General features: G+C 39.8%; 1 non-coding gene across 1 annotated transcript; it reads right to left on the reverse strand.

The window, feature by feature from the left end:
• Positions 1 to 2,897: 2,897 nt before the first annotated feature.
• LOC114238426 (U5 spliceosomal RNA) lies at positions 2,898 to 3,011 on the reverse strand. Its single transcript, XR_003623801.1, has one exon. It is a non-coding gene; the product is annotated as a U5 spliceosomal RNA (small nuclear RNA).
• Positions 3,012 to 14,908: the final 11,897 nt, after the last annotated feature.

Raw genomic sequence — 14,908 nt, forward strand, 5'->3', positions numbered from 1 at the left:
ATTCCTGTTCTGCCCCTGTTATATCACTTTAAATTGTAACCAGTGGAAGGTAAATATCCAAGAAATTTGATACCTACCGTCTGTAATTTTTTAAAAATAAATTTATTTATTTATTTATTGGCTGCGTTGGGTCTTCATTGCTGGGCGAGGGCTTTCTCTAGTTACAGCGAGCGGGGGCTACTCTTCGTTGTGGTGCGTGGGCTTCTCATTGCGGTGGCTTCTCTTGTTTCGGAGCACAGGCGCTAAGCACGTGGGCTTCAGTAGTTGTGGCTCGTGGGCTCTAGAGCGCAAGCTCAGTAGTTGTGGCACACAGGCTTAGTTGCTCCGCGGCATGTGGGATCTTCCCAGACCAGGGCTTGAACCTGTGTCCCCTGCATTGGCAGGCGGATTCTTAACCACTGCACCACCAGTGAAGTACCTGTAATTTTTTTTTTAAGATTTTGCATAATTCCTTTTGATTCTTGAACTTTTTTTCCCGCTTCCATTTCCCCAAGAATTTAATACAATTATATTTTTATACCTGAAAGTATTTTATTGATCACCCAATCATATTCTTCTATGACAAAATAAGTACATTAATTGAATTTTAAAACTTTTTTCACATCCTTTAAACTTAAAATTTTTAAAAAATATTTATTTATTATTTAGGCTGCTCTGGGTCTTAGTTGCGGCACATGAGATCTTCGTTGTGGCATGTTTAGTTGCGGCATGTGGACTCTTAGTTGTGGCATGCAGACTCTTAATTGTGGCGTGCATGCGGGATCCAGTCCCCCACCCAGTGATCGAACCCGGGCCCCCTGCTTCGGGAGTATGGATTCTTACCCACTGGACCATCAGGGAAGTCCCTGAACTTAAAATTTTATGCACTAATGTTTTTCTTCTGGATTGACTTATTACAGTTATTAGTACATGCTTGATCAATACAACATAAGTATATTAAAACTTTTGATAATTATTAAACATAAAAGTGTCGGGACTTCCCTGGTGGTCCAGTGGGTAAGACTCTGCACTCCCAGTGCAGGGGGCCCAGGTTCAATCCCTTGTCGGAGAACTAGATCCCGCATGCATGCCACAACTTAAGATCCCGCACGCTGCAATGAAGTTCCAACATGCTGCAACTAAGACCCAGAGCAGCCAAAATAAATAAATATTTAAATAAATAAATAAAAATAAATAAAATAAAGTTTCCAAGAGATACTTTCCACCTCTTACATTGGCAGAGAACAACAACAACAACAAAAATTTAAAAAAAAAAGTGTCATTTTGTTGCAACAGCATTTCTTAATTAGATGGATGCATAGTATTGGGTTGGCCAAAGAGTTAGTTCCGGTTTTAATATCTTACGGAAAAACCCGAATGAACTTTTTGGCCAACCCAATACTTATTGCTAGAGAAGACAGAGTTCAGTTCCAAGGCTTTCTCCCCCCCCCCCCACCCCATTTTTATAGCTGTAACCTGAGAAAGCTTTTCCCCATAAATCAGTAGATGGAAGGAGTTTCAACAGTGTCACTACTGTGACCAAACAGAGCTTGGGTCTGCCTGCCCATGTGTCCAGTAAAGCCATTCCCCTGACACTGAGTTCTGGTGAAGGAAAGTGCAGCCTTCATTGCAGGGTGCCAAGCAAGGAATCCAGATAGTTAAGGCCCAATGGTTTTCAGGAAAATGTTTCTAAAGACAGGGTGCAGGAGAGAGTTGTGGTGTGAGTAATCAGTTGTGGACATTCTTCTGATTGGTTGGTGGTGAAGTAATAGGAAATCAACATCATCAATCTTCAGGCAGTTCCAACGCATCTGTGGTCTATGTGCTTGTGGTCAGCATACAGTTAACGTCTTTCTCCTGATGGGGATTTCAGTCTCAGCAAAACAGCTCAAAAAATATAGCTCAGAATATTATCTGTAGACCTTGAGGGGGAACTAAAAAGTCCTTGACTTCGTTTAATAGCTGAACAATTATTTTTTTGTCTTGCTTGACTGTTTTCCTTTGTTTCTGCATTTTCTCACTTCTCTGCTTAAGTTTATTATTTGGAACTTGCAGAAGACCTAGGAGGCTAAACTATTTCTACAAACAGGAGGTAGGCAGAGGACACTGTGTGTGTGTGGGGGGTTCTGACCTGGGAAGACCCCATACTGTCCTGCTTGGTTATACTACCGTATAATGAATTATCAGGTGACAGCTGAACTAAGTCCTCCTTGAACTCTGTTGAAAGAAAAGATTTGGAATTCTTTTATTTTATTTGTTTATTTTGGTTGCATGGCGTCTAAGTTGCAGCCTGCAGGTTCCTGCACTGGAAGACGGATTTTTTACCACTGGACCACCATAGAAGTCCCCCTCCATGATTATTTATATTATCCACACATAGAACATACAACGTTTTGGAAAAACCTGTTTGATTAAGTAAATTGTGTTATTAACATCAATTTTACCTGTTTCTCTTTGATCAAGCTTCTTTTTTTTTTTTAATGATTATTTTTTCTTTTATTTCAGTGTTTATTTAGGCTGCACTGGGTCTTGGTTGCAGAATGTGGGCTTATTTAAGGCTTCTTAGTTCTAGCATGTATGCATGCAGGATCCAGCTGGATTGAAACTGGGTATCCTGTACGGGGACCACAGAGTCCTATCCACTGGACCACCAGGAAAGCCCCAATAAAGCTTTTATTTGCATAGCATCTGCAAGACATGTAACTCTGTGACCCCCACCAGAGATTAAAGAACAAAAAAACCCAGAAACACCTAAAACTACACCTGATCGGACACAGATTTCTAGAAAATTTTTTTGACTTCAATACACCCACATAAATAGCCAAACAAACACTTGCAAATCATCTTGCTGCTAGAAATGAAAACATAATAATCCTTTTTAAAATATAATAGTTCTTTCATTCTTACCACAGTTAGGTAGCCTTGCCAAAACAAGGCCTCAAAAAATTATTGTAAGACTCAATTGTTTCCCTCCACGGAAATCTTTAGTAAAAGGCGAAAGATTTATACGATATGAAGAGAAACGAGAGTATACCTAACAGCCTAGGTAACTCATTTTTCCAGTAACTACAACTCCTAGTTCACTGATGGTGGCTATTTATCCCCAGAGTTACTGCTGGAATAAATTTATTCAAGGAATTCTGAAAATAATATTTTCATACTTAGAAAAATTGAGTAAGAAAGAAATTTTTATTAACTTGAAAACTATTAAACTATTTGCAGTGTATTATGGGTATGCAAATGAACCTGAATAATCTCCCTTTACACTCCGGAAATATCTTAGTACTGTATTCAACCATTGCTCTGGGGCCACCTTTAAGGGGCAAAGCGGTGGCTTGTCTGCCTGGGATCTTAACTTCGTCCTTGTCTACTAGAGACGTTATGATTTTATCTATTTGTACACTGGGACTATGCTATCTTTTAAATAAAATAATTTTCTGATCGTTGGGGCGGGGGTGGGCCATGAGAATAGCAAAGTAATGGTTAATATGAAATCCAGGATAGTGGTTACCTGCAGTGAGGAGTGAGGGGTAAGACTGTGGAAAGGACCACAGAGGTTTCAAAGGTGTTGGCAATATCTTTTTTTTTAAACTGGGGGGGAGGCATCAAGTATTCATTTTATTACTTTAAAAATTTTATTTATATATCATATAACATTGTATATCATATTCATGAACATTATGAATCTTCCCCATCATTGAGGTCTACTTTTATGTCATTTCATACAGTTTTATAATTTTACCATAAAGATTTTTTTGGTTAGAATTACTTCACTCTTTTTTTTTCTTTTAAAATTTTTAACATCTTTATTGGAGTATAGTTGCTTTACAATGGTGTGTTAGTTTCTGCTTTATAACAAAGTGAATCAGCTATACATATACATATATCCCCATATCTCTTCCCTCTTGCATCTCCCTCCCACCCTCCCTATCCCACCCTTCTAGGTGGTCACAAAACACGGGGCTGATCTCCCTGTGCTATGTGGCTGCTTCCCACTAGCTAGCTATTTTACATTGGTAGTATATTTAATTCCATGACACTCTCTCACTTAGTCCCAGCTTACCCTTCCCTCCCTGTGTCCTCAAGTCCATTCTCTATGTCTGTGTCTTTATTCCTGTCCTGCCCCTAGGTTCTTCAGAACCTTTTTTTTTTTTTTTTTTAGATTCCATATATGTGTGACAATACGGTATTTGTTTTTTTCTTTCTGACTTACTTCACTCTGTATGACAGACTCTAGGTCCATCCACCTCACTACAAATAACTCGATTTTGTTTCTTTTTATGGCTGAGTAATATTCCATTGTATATATGTGCCACATCTTCTTTACACAGTTGTCTGTCGATGGGCATTTAGGTTGCTTCCATGACCTGGCTATTGTAAATAGTGCTGCAATGAACATTGGGGTGCATGTGTCTTTTTGAATTATGGTTTTCTCTGGGTATATAACTGGTAGTGGGATTGCTGGGTTGTATGGGAGTTCTATTTTTAGTTTTTTAAGGAACCTCCATAGTGGCTGTATCGATTTACATTCCCACCAACAGTGCAAGAGGGTTCCCTTTTCTCCACACCCTCTCCAGCATTTGTCATTTGTAGATTTTCTGATGATACCCATTCTAACTGGTGTGAGGTGATACCTTATTGTAGTTTTGATTTGCATTTCTCTAATAATTAGTGATGTTGAGCAGCTTTTCATGTGTTTCTTGGCCATCTGTATGTCTTCTTTGGAGAAATGTCTATTTAGGTCTTCTGCCCATTTTTGGATTGAGTTGTTTGTTTTTTTAATACTGAGCTGCATGAGCTGTTTATATATTTTGGAGATCAATCCTTTGTCTGTTGATTCGTTTGCAAATATTTTCTCCCATTCTGAGGGTTGTCTTTTCCTTTTCTTTATGGTTTCCTTTGCTGTGCAAAAGCTTTGAAGTTTCATTAGGTCCCATTTGTTTATTTTTGTTTTTATTTCCATTACTCTAGGAGGTGCATCAAAAAAGATCTTGCTGTGATTTAGGTCAAAGAGTGTTCTTCCTATATTTTCCTCTAAGAGTTTTATAGTGTCCGGTCTTACATTTAGGTCTCGAATCCATTTTGAGTTTATTTTTGTGTATGGTGTTAGGGAGTGTTCTAATTTCATTCTTTTACATGTAGCTGTCCAGTTTTCCCAACACCACTTATTGAGGAGACTGTCTTTTCTCCATTGTATATCCTTGCCTCCTTTGTCATAGACTAGTTGACCATAGGTGCGTGGGTTTATCTCTGGGCTTTCTATCTTGTTCCATTGATCTATATTTCTGTTTTTGTGCCAGTGCCATATTGTCTTGATGACTGTAGCTTTGTAGTATAGTCTGAAGTCAGGGAGTCTGATTCCTCCAGCTCCGTTTTTTTCCCTCAAGACTGCTTTTGCTATTCGGGGTCTTTTGTGTCTCCATACAAATTTTAAGATTTTTTGTTCTAGTTCTGTAAAAAATGCCATTGGTAATTTGATAGGGATTGCATTGAATCTGTAGATTGCTTTGGGTAGTAGAGTCATTTTCACAATATTGATTCTTCCAATCCAAGAACATGGTATATCTCTCCATCTGTTGGTATCATCTTTAATTTCTTTTATCAGTGTCTTATAGTTTTCTGCATACAGGTCTTTTGTCTCCTTAGGTAGGTTTATTCCTAGGTATTTTATTCTTTTTGTTGCAATGGTAAATGGGAGTGTTTCCATAATTTCTCTTTCAGATTTTTCATCATTAGTGTATAGGAATGCAAGAGATTTCTGTGCATTAATTTTGTATCCTGCAACTTTACCAAATTCATTGATGAGCTCTAGTAGTTTTCTGGTGGCATCTTTAGGATTCTCTAAGTATAGTATCATGCCATCTGCAAACAGTGACAGTTTTACTTCTTCTTTTCCAATTTGGATTCCTTTTATTTCTTTTTCTTCTCTGACTGCCGTGGCTAGGACTTCCAAAACTGTGTTGAATAACAGTGGTGAGAGTGGACATCCTTGTCTTGTTCCTGATCTTAGAGGAAATGCTTTCAGTTTTTCACCATTGAGAATGATGTTTGCTGTGGGTTTGTCATATATGGCCTTTATTATGTTGAGGTAGGTTCCCTCTATGTCTACTTTCTGGAGAGTTTTTTATCATAAATGGGTGTTGAATTTTGTCAAAAGCTTTTTCTGCATCTACTGAGATGATCATATGGTTTTTATTCTTCCGTTTGTTAGTATGGTGTATCACATTGATTGATTTGCATATATTGAAGAATCCTTGCATCCCTGGGATAAATCCCACTTGATCATGGTGTATGATCCTTTTAATATGTTGTTGGATTCTGTTTGCTAGTATTTTCTTGAGGATTTTTGCATCTATGTTCATCAGTGATATAGGTGTGTAATTTTCTTTTTTTGTGTATCTTTGTCTGGTTTTGGTATCAGGGTGATGGTGGCCTCATAGAATGAGTTTGGGACTGTTCCTTCCTCTGCAAATTTTTGGAAGAGTTTGAGAAGGATGGGTGTTAGCTCTTCTCTAAATGTTTGATAGAATTCACCTGTGAAGCCATCTGGTCCTGGACTTTTGTCTGTTGGAAGATTTTTAATCACAGTTTCAATTTCATTACTTGTGATTGGTCTGTTCATATTTTCTATTTCTTCCTGGTTCAGTCTTGGGAGGTTATACCTTTCTAAGAATTTGTCCATTTCTTCCAAGTTGTCCATTTTATTGGCATAGTAGTAGTCCACTATGTAGTAGTAGTAGGCCACTACTACTATGTAGTAGTACTATGTAGTAGTGGCCTGTAGTAGTCTCTTAGGATGCTTTGTATTTCTGTGGTGTCTGTTGTAACTTCTCCTTTTTCATTTCTAATTTTATTGATTTGAGTCCTCTCCCTCTTTTTCCTGATGAGTCTGGCTAATGGTTTATCAATTTTGTTTATCTTCTCAGAGAACCAGCTTTTAGTTTTATTGATCTTTGCTATTGTTTTCTTTGTTTCTATTTCATGTATTTCTGCTTTGATATTTATGATTTCTTTCCTTCTGCTAACTTTGGGTTTTGTTTGTTCTTCTTTCTCTAGTTCCTTTAGGTGTAAGGTTAGATTGTTTATTTGAGGTTTTTCTTATTTCTTGAGGTAGGCTTGTACTGATATAAACTTCCCTCTTAGAACTGCTTTTGCTGCATCCCATAGGTTTTGGATCATCATGTTTTTGTTGTAATTTGTTTCTAGGTATTTTTTTATTTCCTCTTTGATCTCTTCAGTGATCTTTTGGTTATTTAGTAGCGTATTGTTTAGCTTCCATGTGTTTGTGTTTTTTACGTTTTTTCCCTGTAATTGATTTCTAATCTCATAGCGTTGTGGTCAGAAAAGATGCTTGATATGATTTCAATTTTCTTAAATTTACTGAGGCTTGATTTGTGACCCAAGATGTGATCTATCCTGGAGAACATTCCGTGTGCACTTGATAAGAAAGTGTAATCTGCTGTTTTTGGATGGAATGTTCTATAAATATCAATGAAATCTATCTGGTCTATTGTGTCATTTAAAGCTTGTGTTTCCTCATTAATTTTCTGTTTGGATGATCTGTCCATTGGTGTAAGTGAAGTGTTAAAAGTCCCCCACTATTATTGTGCTACTGTCGATTTCCTCTTTTATAGCTGTTAGCATTTGCCTTATGTATTGTGGTGTTCCTATGTTGGGTGCATATGTATTTATAATTGTTATATAATCTTCTTGGGTTGAACACTTGATCATTATGTAATGTTCTTCTTTGTCTCTTGTAATAGTCTTTATTTTAAAGTCTATTTTGTCTGATATGAGAATTGCTACTCCAGCTTTCTTTTGATTTCCATTTGCATGGAATATCTTTTTCCATCCCCTCACTTTCAGTCTGTATGTGTCCCTAGGTCTGAAGTGGGTCTCTTGTAGACAGCATATATATGGGTCTTGTTTTTGTATCCATTTAGCGAGCCTGTGTCTTTTGGTTGGAGCATTTAATCCATTCATGTTTAAGGTGATTATTGATGTGTATGTTCCTATTACCATTTTCTTAATTGCTTTGGTTTGTTTTTGTAGGTCCTTTTCTTCTCTTGTGTTTCCCACTTAGAGAAGTTCCTTTAGCATTTGTTGTAGAGCTGGTCTGGTGGTGCTGAATTCTCTTAGCTTTTGCTTGTCTGTAAAGTTTTTGATTTCTCCATCGAATCTGAATGAGATCCTTGCTGGGTAGAGTAATCTTGGTTTTAGGCTCTTCCCTTTCATCACTTTAAATATGTCATGCCACTCCCTTCTGGCTTGTAGAGTTTCTGCTGAGAAATCAGCTGTTAACCTTATGGGAGTTCCCTTGTATGTTATTTGTCGTTTTTCCCTTGTTGCTTTCGATAATTTTTCTTTGTCTTTAATTTTTGTCAATTTGATTACTATGTGTCTCAGCATGTTTCTCCTTGGGTTTATCCAGCCTGGGACTCTCTGTGCTTCCTGGACTTGGGTGACTTATTTCCTTTCCCATATTATGGAAGTTTTTGACTATAATCTCTTCAAATATTTTCTCCTGTCCTTTCTCTCTCTCTTCTCCTTCTGGGACCCCTATAATGTGAATGTTGTTGCGTTTAATGTTCTCCCAGAGGTCTCTTAGGCTGTCTTCATTTCTTTTCATTCTTTTTTCTTTATTCTGTTCCACAGCAGTGAATTCCACCATAGTGTTTTCCAGGTCACTTATCCGTTCTTCTGCCTCAGTTATTCTGCTATTGATTCCTTCTAGTGTATTTTTCATTTTAGTTATTGTATTGTTCATCTCTGTTTGTTTGTTCTTTAATTCTTCTATGTGTTTGTTCTTTAATTCTTCTAGGTCTTTGTTAAACATTTCTTGCATTTTCTCGATCTTTACCTCCATTTTTTCCCTGAGGTCCTGGATCATCTTCACTATCATTATTCTGAATTCTTTTTCTGGAAGGTTGCCTATCTCCACTTCATTTAGTTGTTTTTCTGGGGTTTTATCTTGTTCCTTCATCTGGTACAAAGTCGTCTGCCTTTTCATTTTGTCTATCTTTCTGTGAATGTGGTTTTCCTTCCACAGGCTGCAAAATTGTAGTTCTTCTTGCTTCTGGTGTCTGCCCTCTCCCTTCATGAAATTCTTAATAATTTTTGAGCAAAGGTTCTGCATCTTCATTTTGTACTGGGCCTCAAAATGTATCTGGTAGAAATTGTTTTGATTAAACTAATAGCATTCTCTTCCTAGTATATTGCATTTTTTTTTCTTCTTGCAGTGTAGGTGGATATTGAGATAATCATAAGTTTTCCCTTTTAATATATGAATGTGGGAAATTACATTCATAGATTTTCCACCATAAATTATCTCTGCATTTATATACTAAACTCAACAATAATGGATTTTTAAGAAGACTTAATTTTTTAAGAAAAGTCTTAAACTTATTTTAAAATTTTAAAGTAAAATTATGAAGATAATGTGGAGTTTCTGTATACCCCACACCCAGTTACCCCAATCATTAACATGTTATTGTTAATATGGTACATTTGTTATAATTAATGAATCAATAGTCCGTAGTTTATTCAGATTTCCTTGGTTTTTATCTAGTGTCCTTTTTCTGTTGAAGGATCCTACCCAGGATACTACACTGTATTTAGTTGTCTCCTTAGGTTCCTCTGGGCTGTGAGTTTCTTAGACTTTCCTTGTTTTGATGACTTTGACAGTTTTGAGGCATACTGATATTTTACAGAATCCTCTTCTGTTGGGATTTGTCTGATGTTTTTCTCATGATTAGACTGGGGTAATGTGTTTTTGAGAGGAAGACCACATAGGTATATTGCCATTTTCATCATTTCATTTCAAAGATACATACATCAACATGACTTATCACTGTTGATATGATGACATTAATCACCTCCAGAGAGGGGAGAGGGGATGGAGCTTGAATAAATCACCAGTGGCCAATGGTTTAATCAACCATGCCTAAGTAATAAGGCCTCCATAAAAATCCAAAAAGGGTGGGGTTGAGAGAGCTTTGGGGTTGGTGAATATGTGGTGATGCAGGGAGAATGGTGTGCCCAGAAAGAGCATGGAAGTTCTGTGCCCCTTCCCACATACTTGCCCTGTCATCTCTTTCATCAGGCTATTCCTGCGTTCTATCTTTTTAGATAGTAAGTTAACTTTTATTCTGAATTCTGTGAGCCACTGCAGAAAGTTAATCAAATCCAAGGAGGGGGACATGGGAACCTCTTATTTATAGCCAGTTGGTCAGAAGCACAGGTGACAACCTGGACTTGAGATTGCAGCAAAAAATTGTGAGACATGCAAAGATAGAGGAAAATGTGACCCATACACTGGGAAAAAAAAAAGTCAACAAAAACTGCCTGTGAAAGCAACCAGATGTTGGTTTAACAGGCAAAGCCTTCAAAGTAGCCATTATAAATATGTTCAAGGAATTAAAGGAAGTGATTAAAGAAGTAAAGGAAGGAATCAGGGCAATGTTATATCAAGTAGAGAATATCTTATTGATAGAAATAAGATACAAATTATTTAAAAAGAAACAAATGGAAATGCTGGAGTTGAAAAGTACAATAATTGAAATGAAAAATTCACTAGAGGGGACTTCCCTGGTGGTGCAGTGGTTAAGAATCTGCCTGCCAATGCAGGGGACACGGGTTCGAGCCCTGGTCCAGGAAGATCCCACATGCCGTGGAGCAACTAAGCCCGTGTGCCACGACTACTGAGCCTGCACTCTAGAGCCTATGAGCCACAACTCCTGTACACAACTACTGAGCCCACACGCCACAACTACTGAGCCTGTGTACTGCAACTATTGAAGCCCACGTGCCTAGAGCCCATGCTCTGCAACAAGAGAAGCCACCATAGTGAGAAGCCCGTGGACTGCAATGAAGAGTAGCCCCTGCTCTCCGTAGCCAGAGAAAGCCCGCATGCAGCAACAAAGACCTAACACAGCCAAAAATAATAAATAAATAAATAAATAAATTCACTAGAGTGCTCAGCAGTAGATGTAAATTGACAGAAGAAAGAACCAGCGAATTTTTTTAAAAAATAAATTTATTTTATTTCTTTATGTTTGGCTGTGTTGGGTCTTCATTGCTGCATGTGGGCGTTCTCTAGTTGTGGCGAGCGGGGGCTACTCTTCATTGTGGTTGTGTGGACTTCTCATTGCAGTGGCTTCTCTTGTTGAGGAGCACAGGCTCTAGGCACGCGGGCTTCAGTAGCTGTGGCACACGGGCTCAGTAGTTGTGGCTCACGGGCTCTAGAGCGCAGGCTCAGTAGTTGTGGCACACGGGCTTAGCTGCTCCGTGGCATGTGAGATCTTCCTGGACCAGGGCTTGAACCCATCTCCCCTGCATTGGTAGGTGGATTTTTTTTTTTTTTTTTGGAGGTGGATTCTTAACCACTGTGCCACCAGGGAAGTCCCAGAACCAGCAAATTTGAAGATAGATTGATAGAGATTATGTAATCCAAAGAACAGAGAGGAAAACAATGAAGAAAAATTAACAGAGCCTCAGAGAAATGTCGGACACCATTAAACACATCAACATATGTGAAATGGTAGTACTAGAAGGAGAGAAGAGAGAAAGGAACAGAAAAAATATTTGAAGAAATAATAGCTGAAATCGTCCCAGATTATAGCAAAACAATCACTTTCACATCCAGGAATCCATTGAACTCCAAATAAAATACATTCACCAAGTTCCACAAACAGACACAGCATAGTAAAAATGCCTAAAGCCAAAGACAAGGAGTGAATCTTGAAAGCAGCAGGAGAATAATACCTCATTTCTTACTCATAAGAGCCAAAAGGTAGAAGCAATCAAAATGACCATTCACTCATGAATGGATAAACAAAAGGTGGTATAGCTACATAATGGAATACTATTCAGCCCTAAAAAGGAATGAAGTACTGATACATGCTAAAACATGGATGCACCTTGAAAACAAAAACATTATACTAAGTGAAAGAACAAGTCACAAAACACCACATGTTATATGATTCCATTTATATGAAGTGTCCAGAATAGGCAAATCTAAAGAGACAGAAACCAGATTAATGGTTGCTTAGGGCTGGGGTAGATGGGAGTATAGGGTGGTGATAGCCTAAATATATAGGGTTTCTTTTTGATGTGATGAAAGTGTTCTTAAATTCACTGCAGTGATGGTTGCACATATCTGTGAATATACTAAAAACTATTAAGTTTTACACTTTAAATTGTTTGGGCTGTGGATTATATCTCAATAAAGTTGCTTCTAAAAAATAAAAAAAGAGAACCACAGTGACATGGAACTAGATAACCCAGCTTGCTCTCAAGAGCTCCCAGACCCTGAGAGTGGTATCCTCAGAGACCTTTCCACACCCCCTAGAACATGGGTATTATCACCACGATTCTCATTTCATGTATGAGAAAACATACTCAGTGAAAACAAATTTCATGTATTCATCCAACAAACAATCCTTGAGGCCAATGAGGTGGCCCTGATACTGAGCAGGGCCTTGTGGGGCTCCTGGGCACAAAGCCTTTCTGTCTCCCCATTTCTTTGATTACAGGAAACAGCCTTCATTCGGCCTCCATGACCTTCCCTGAGTTCCAATGGGCAGATTCAAGCAGTTGTTAATTAGGGAAGGGAGGGGATGCAAGACCAGGGAGAAACAAACATTCAAGAGCAACCTTGGGGCAAGGTCCTGTTTCACCATCAACGGATACACATTACAATATCTTTGAGCTATTTTGCAGATACTGAAACCCCTCCAGGTGGGAAAAGTTAACGATTAAGGATGGTATGCTGCCCACAAGCATGCAGACCCCAGACCAGTTGGACCTGAGGGTTGATGATGCTGACTTCTGAGGCAGGAGATAGATGGGCTCCAGGCTAGGCATTTATAACTGGCCTCCTATTCACACCTCCTGCGGTGAGAAGAAGATGAGCAGCAAGCCGGACATTCATTACCGGCCCGTTTACATTTCCTGAAGCAAGAGACAAACGGGCTCCAGGACTACATATTTATGACTGGACTCCTGTCTATATTTTGAGATCTGCACCTCAATATAAAAACCAGCAACAGGAATAGGGTAAATAACCAGACATTGGACACTTTTATGGCAGGGACAGAGAAGGGCTAAACCCTGTTAAAAGATCAAGAGGTCATACATTTCCCATCCTTGGGGCCAGGGAGACATTGCACATGCGCAGAAAGGCTCCTTGGGGTCAAAAAGGAGGGGGCACCACCCCATAATATGTGATACTAAGGCCATCCCATAGGCCTCTGGGCTGTAATCCATATTGGAAGAAAGTTGCGCACGCATGTTGGGGAGGGTCCTAGGGCAGGTCAGGTGTGGAAACAGAAACCAGATAATTGGCCAAAGGTAATCAAAGACCTGGAAGCACTGCCCTACATAAATGACTTAACTGCCTCTTTACTGCACTCCTCATTAGGGAGGATGCCCACACCCTTACTCTCTGGGTGTGCATCTCTGCCTTGCTTCTTTTTTTTTTTTTTGAATTTTATTTTACTTATTTTTATACAGCAGGTTCTTATTAGTTATCTATTTTATACATATTAGTGTACATATGTCAGTCCCAATCTCCCAATTCATCCCACCACCCCTGCCACTTTCCCCCCTTCTGCCTTGCTTCTATCTTAACTAAACAAACTGTTTCTCTGTGTGCTCTCCCACTTGTTATTGTGCTATGTCTCTAATAATAAACATTGTACCTGTTTTTACAGTTTTTGCCTCCGTGAGAAATGCATTTTTCACTGGGGGCAAAAGCCAGGGGGTGTGGTGGCTAGGATTCCTGGTTTTTATCCAGGCTACCCAGGTTCAATTCCTGGGCAGGGAATTAACATCTTGCTTCACGCCACCACTCACTGCTGCCTCTCTGAGATCACTCCTACTTACCTCACCACCAACCCATCAGAAGAATATCCACAAGCTGATCACGCCCTCTTTGAACAATTACTATAAAACTTCTCACTATCTTCTCCAAGTAGGGGGATGCACGGTTTTGAAGGCATTAGCCCGTTGTAGCCCCCTTTGCCTGGGAAACCAATAAAGCTATTCTTTTCTACTTCACCCAAAACTCCGTCTCCGAGATTCAATTCAGCCCTTGTGTACAGAGAAGCTGAGCTTTTGGCATCAGCCCTGCCTAAGGGCCCACAGTGAAGAAGAGGTGGAAGGAGGGATGGTTCCCAGGTCACCTGCCCCCCTGCTGCAGGCTCTGCCTTTCTGGGCCTGAGCTTCAGCAGCCGTGTTAGAACTCCTGGGTCCCATGAGGCTCCCAGGACTTTGGGGGCACTAAGGGCCTTTTCTGAGGCCATAAGGCTCTCAGACAGTTTTTGGTGCTTCTGGAGCAGTACAGGCCCCACAGCAACCGGAGGTTTGATGCAGACTCCTGGGAGCAGCCAGCACTCATTCCCCAGCCTGGGAAGCCCTGTGGTGGCTGCGGTCTGGTCTTGCTCTTGCTCCCAAAGTCATACATACAATCCGACAGCAAGGACCTCTGCTCTGAGCTCAGGGTCCTGCTCAGCCTGGATGCAGAAGGTGGAGAAGTTCCTCCCTCAGAGGATGCTGGAGTGTGGAGGTGTGGGTAGGGTGTTGAGGGGCTTCTTGGTGTAGGTATTAGTGATGAGCTGTGCTTAGATTTCCATGTGACCATGAGGCCAAAATGTGGGGTTTTCTCTAATGGGCAGAGGGCATGGGAGTCTTGTCCCTTCCCTCCTGCAGAGGTGGGTCAATCTCCCCTCTGCCCTCCCCCATTACTTGTCTCCTCAGGCTCCCTTTCATGCAGGGCCCCAAAGGGGGATCTTGGCATGTCTTGTGAGAGGCGAGAGACTTTAGCAATGCAGAGAATTCTGGAGGCTGAAAGGCAGAGGAAAGCTCTTTTAGTTTTCAGAATCCCAGATTTACCCCATCTGGCTGTGCAACCTTGGGCAATCATGGCAGC

The sequence above is a fragment of the Balaenoptera acutorostrata genome, chromosome 3 (genome assembly GCF_949987535.1).
Source record: "Balaenoptera acutorostrata chromosome 3, mBalAcu1.1, whole genome shotgun sequence".
NCBI lineage: Eukaryota > Metazoa > Chordata > Mammalia > Artiodactyla > Balaenopteridae > Balaenoptera > Balaenoptera acutorostrata.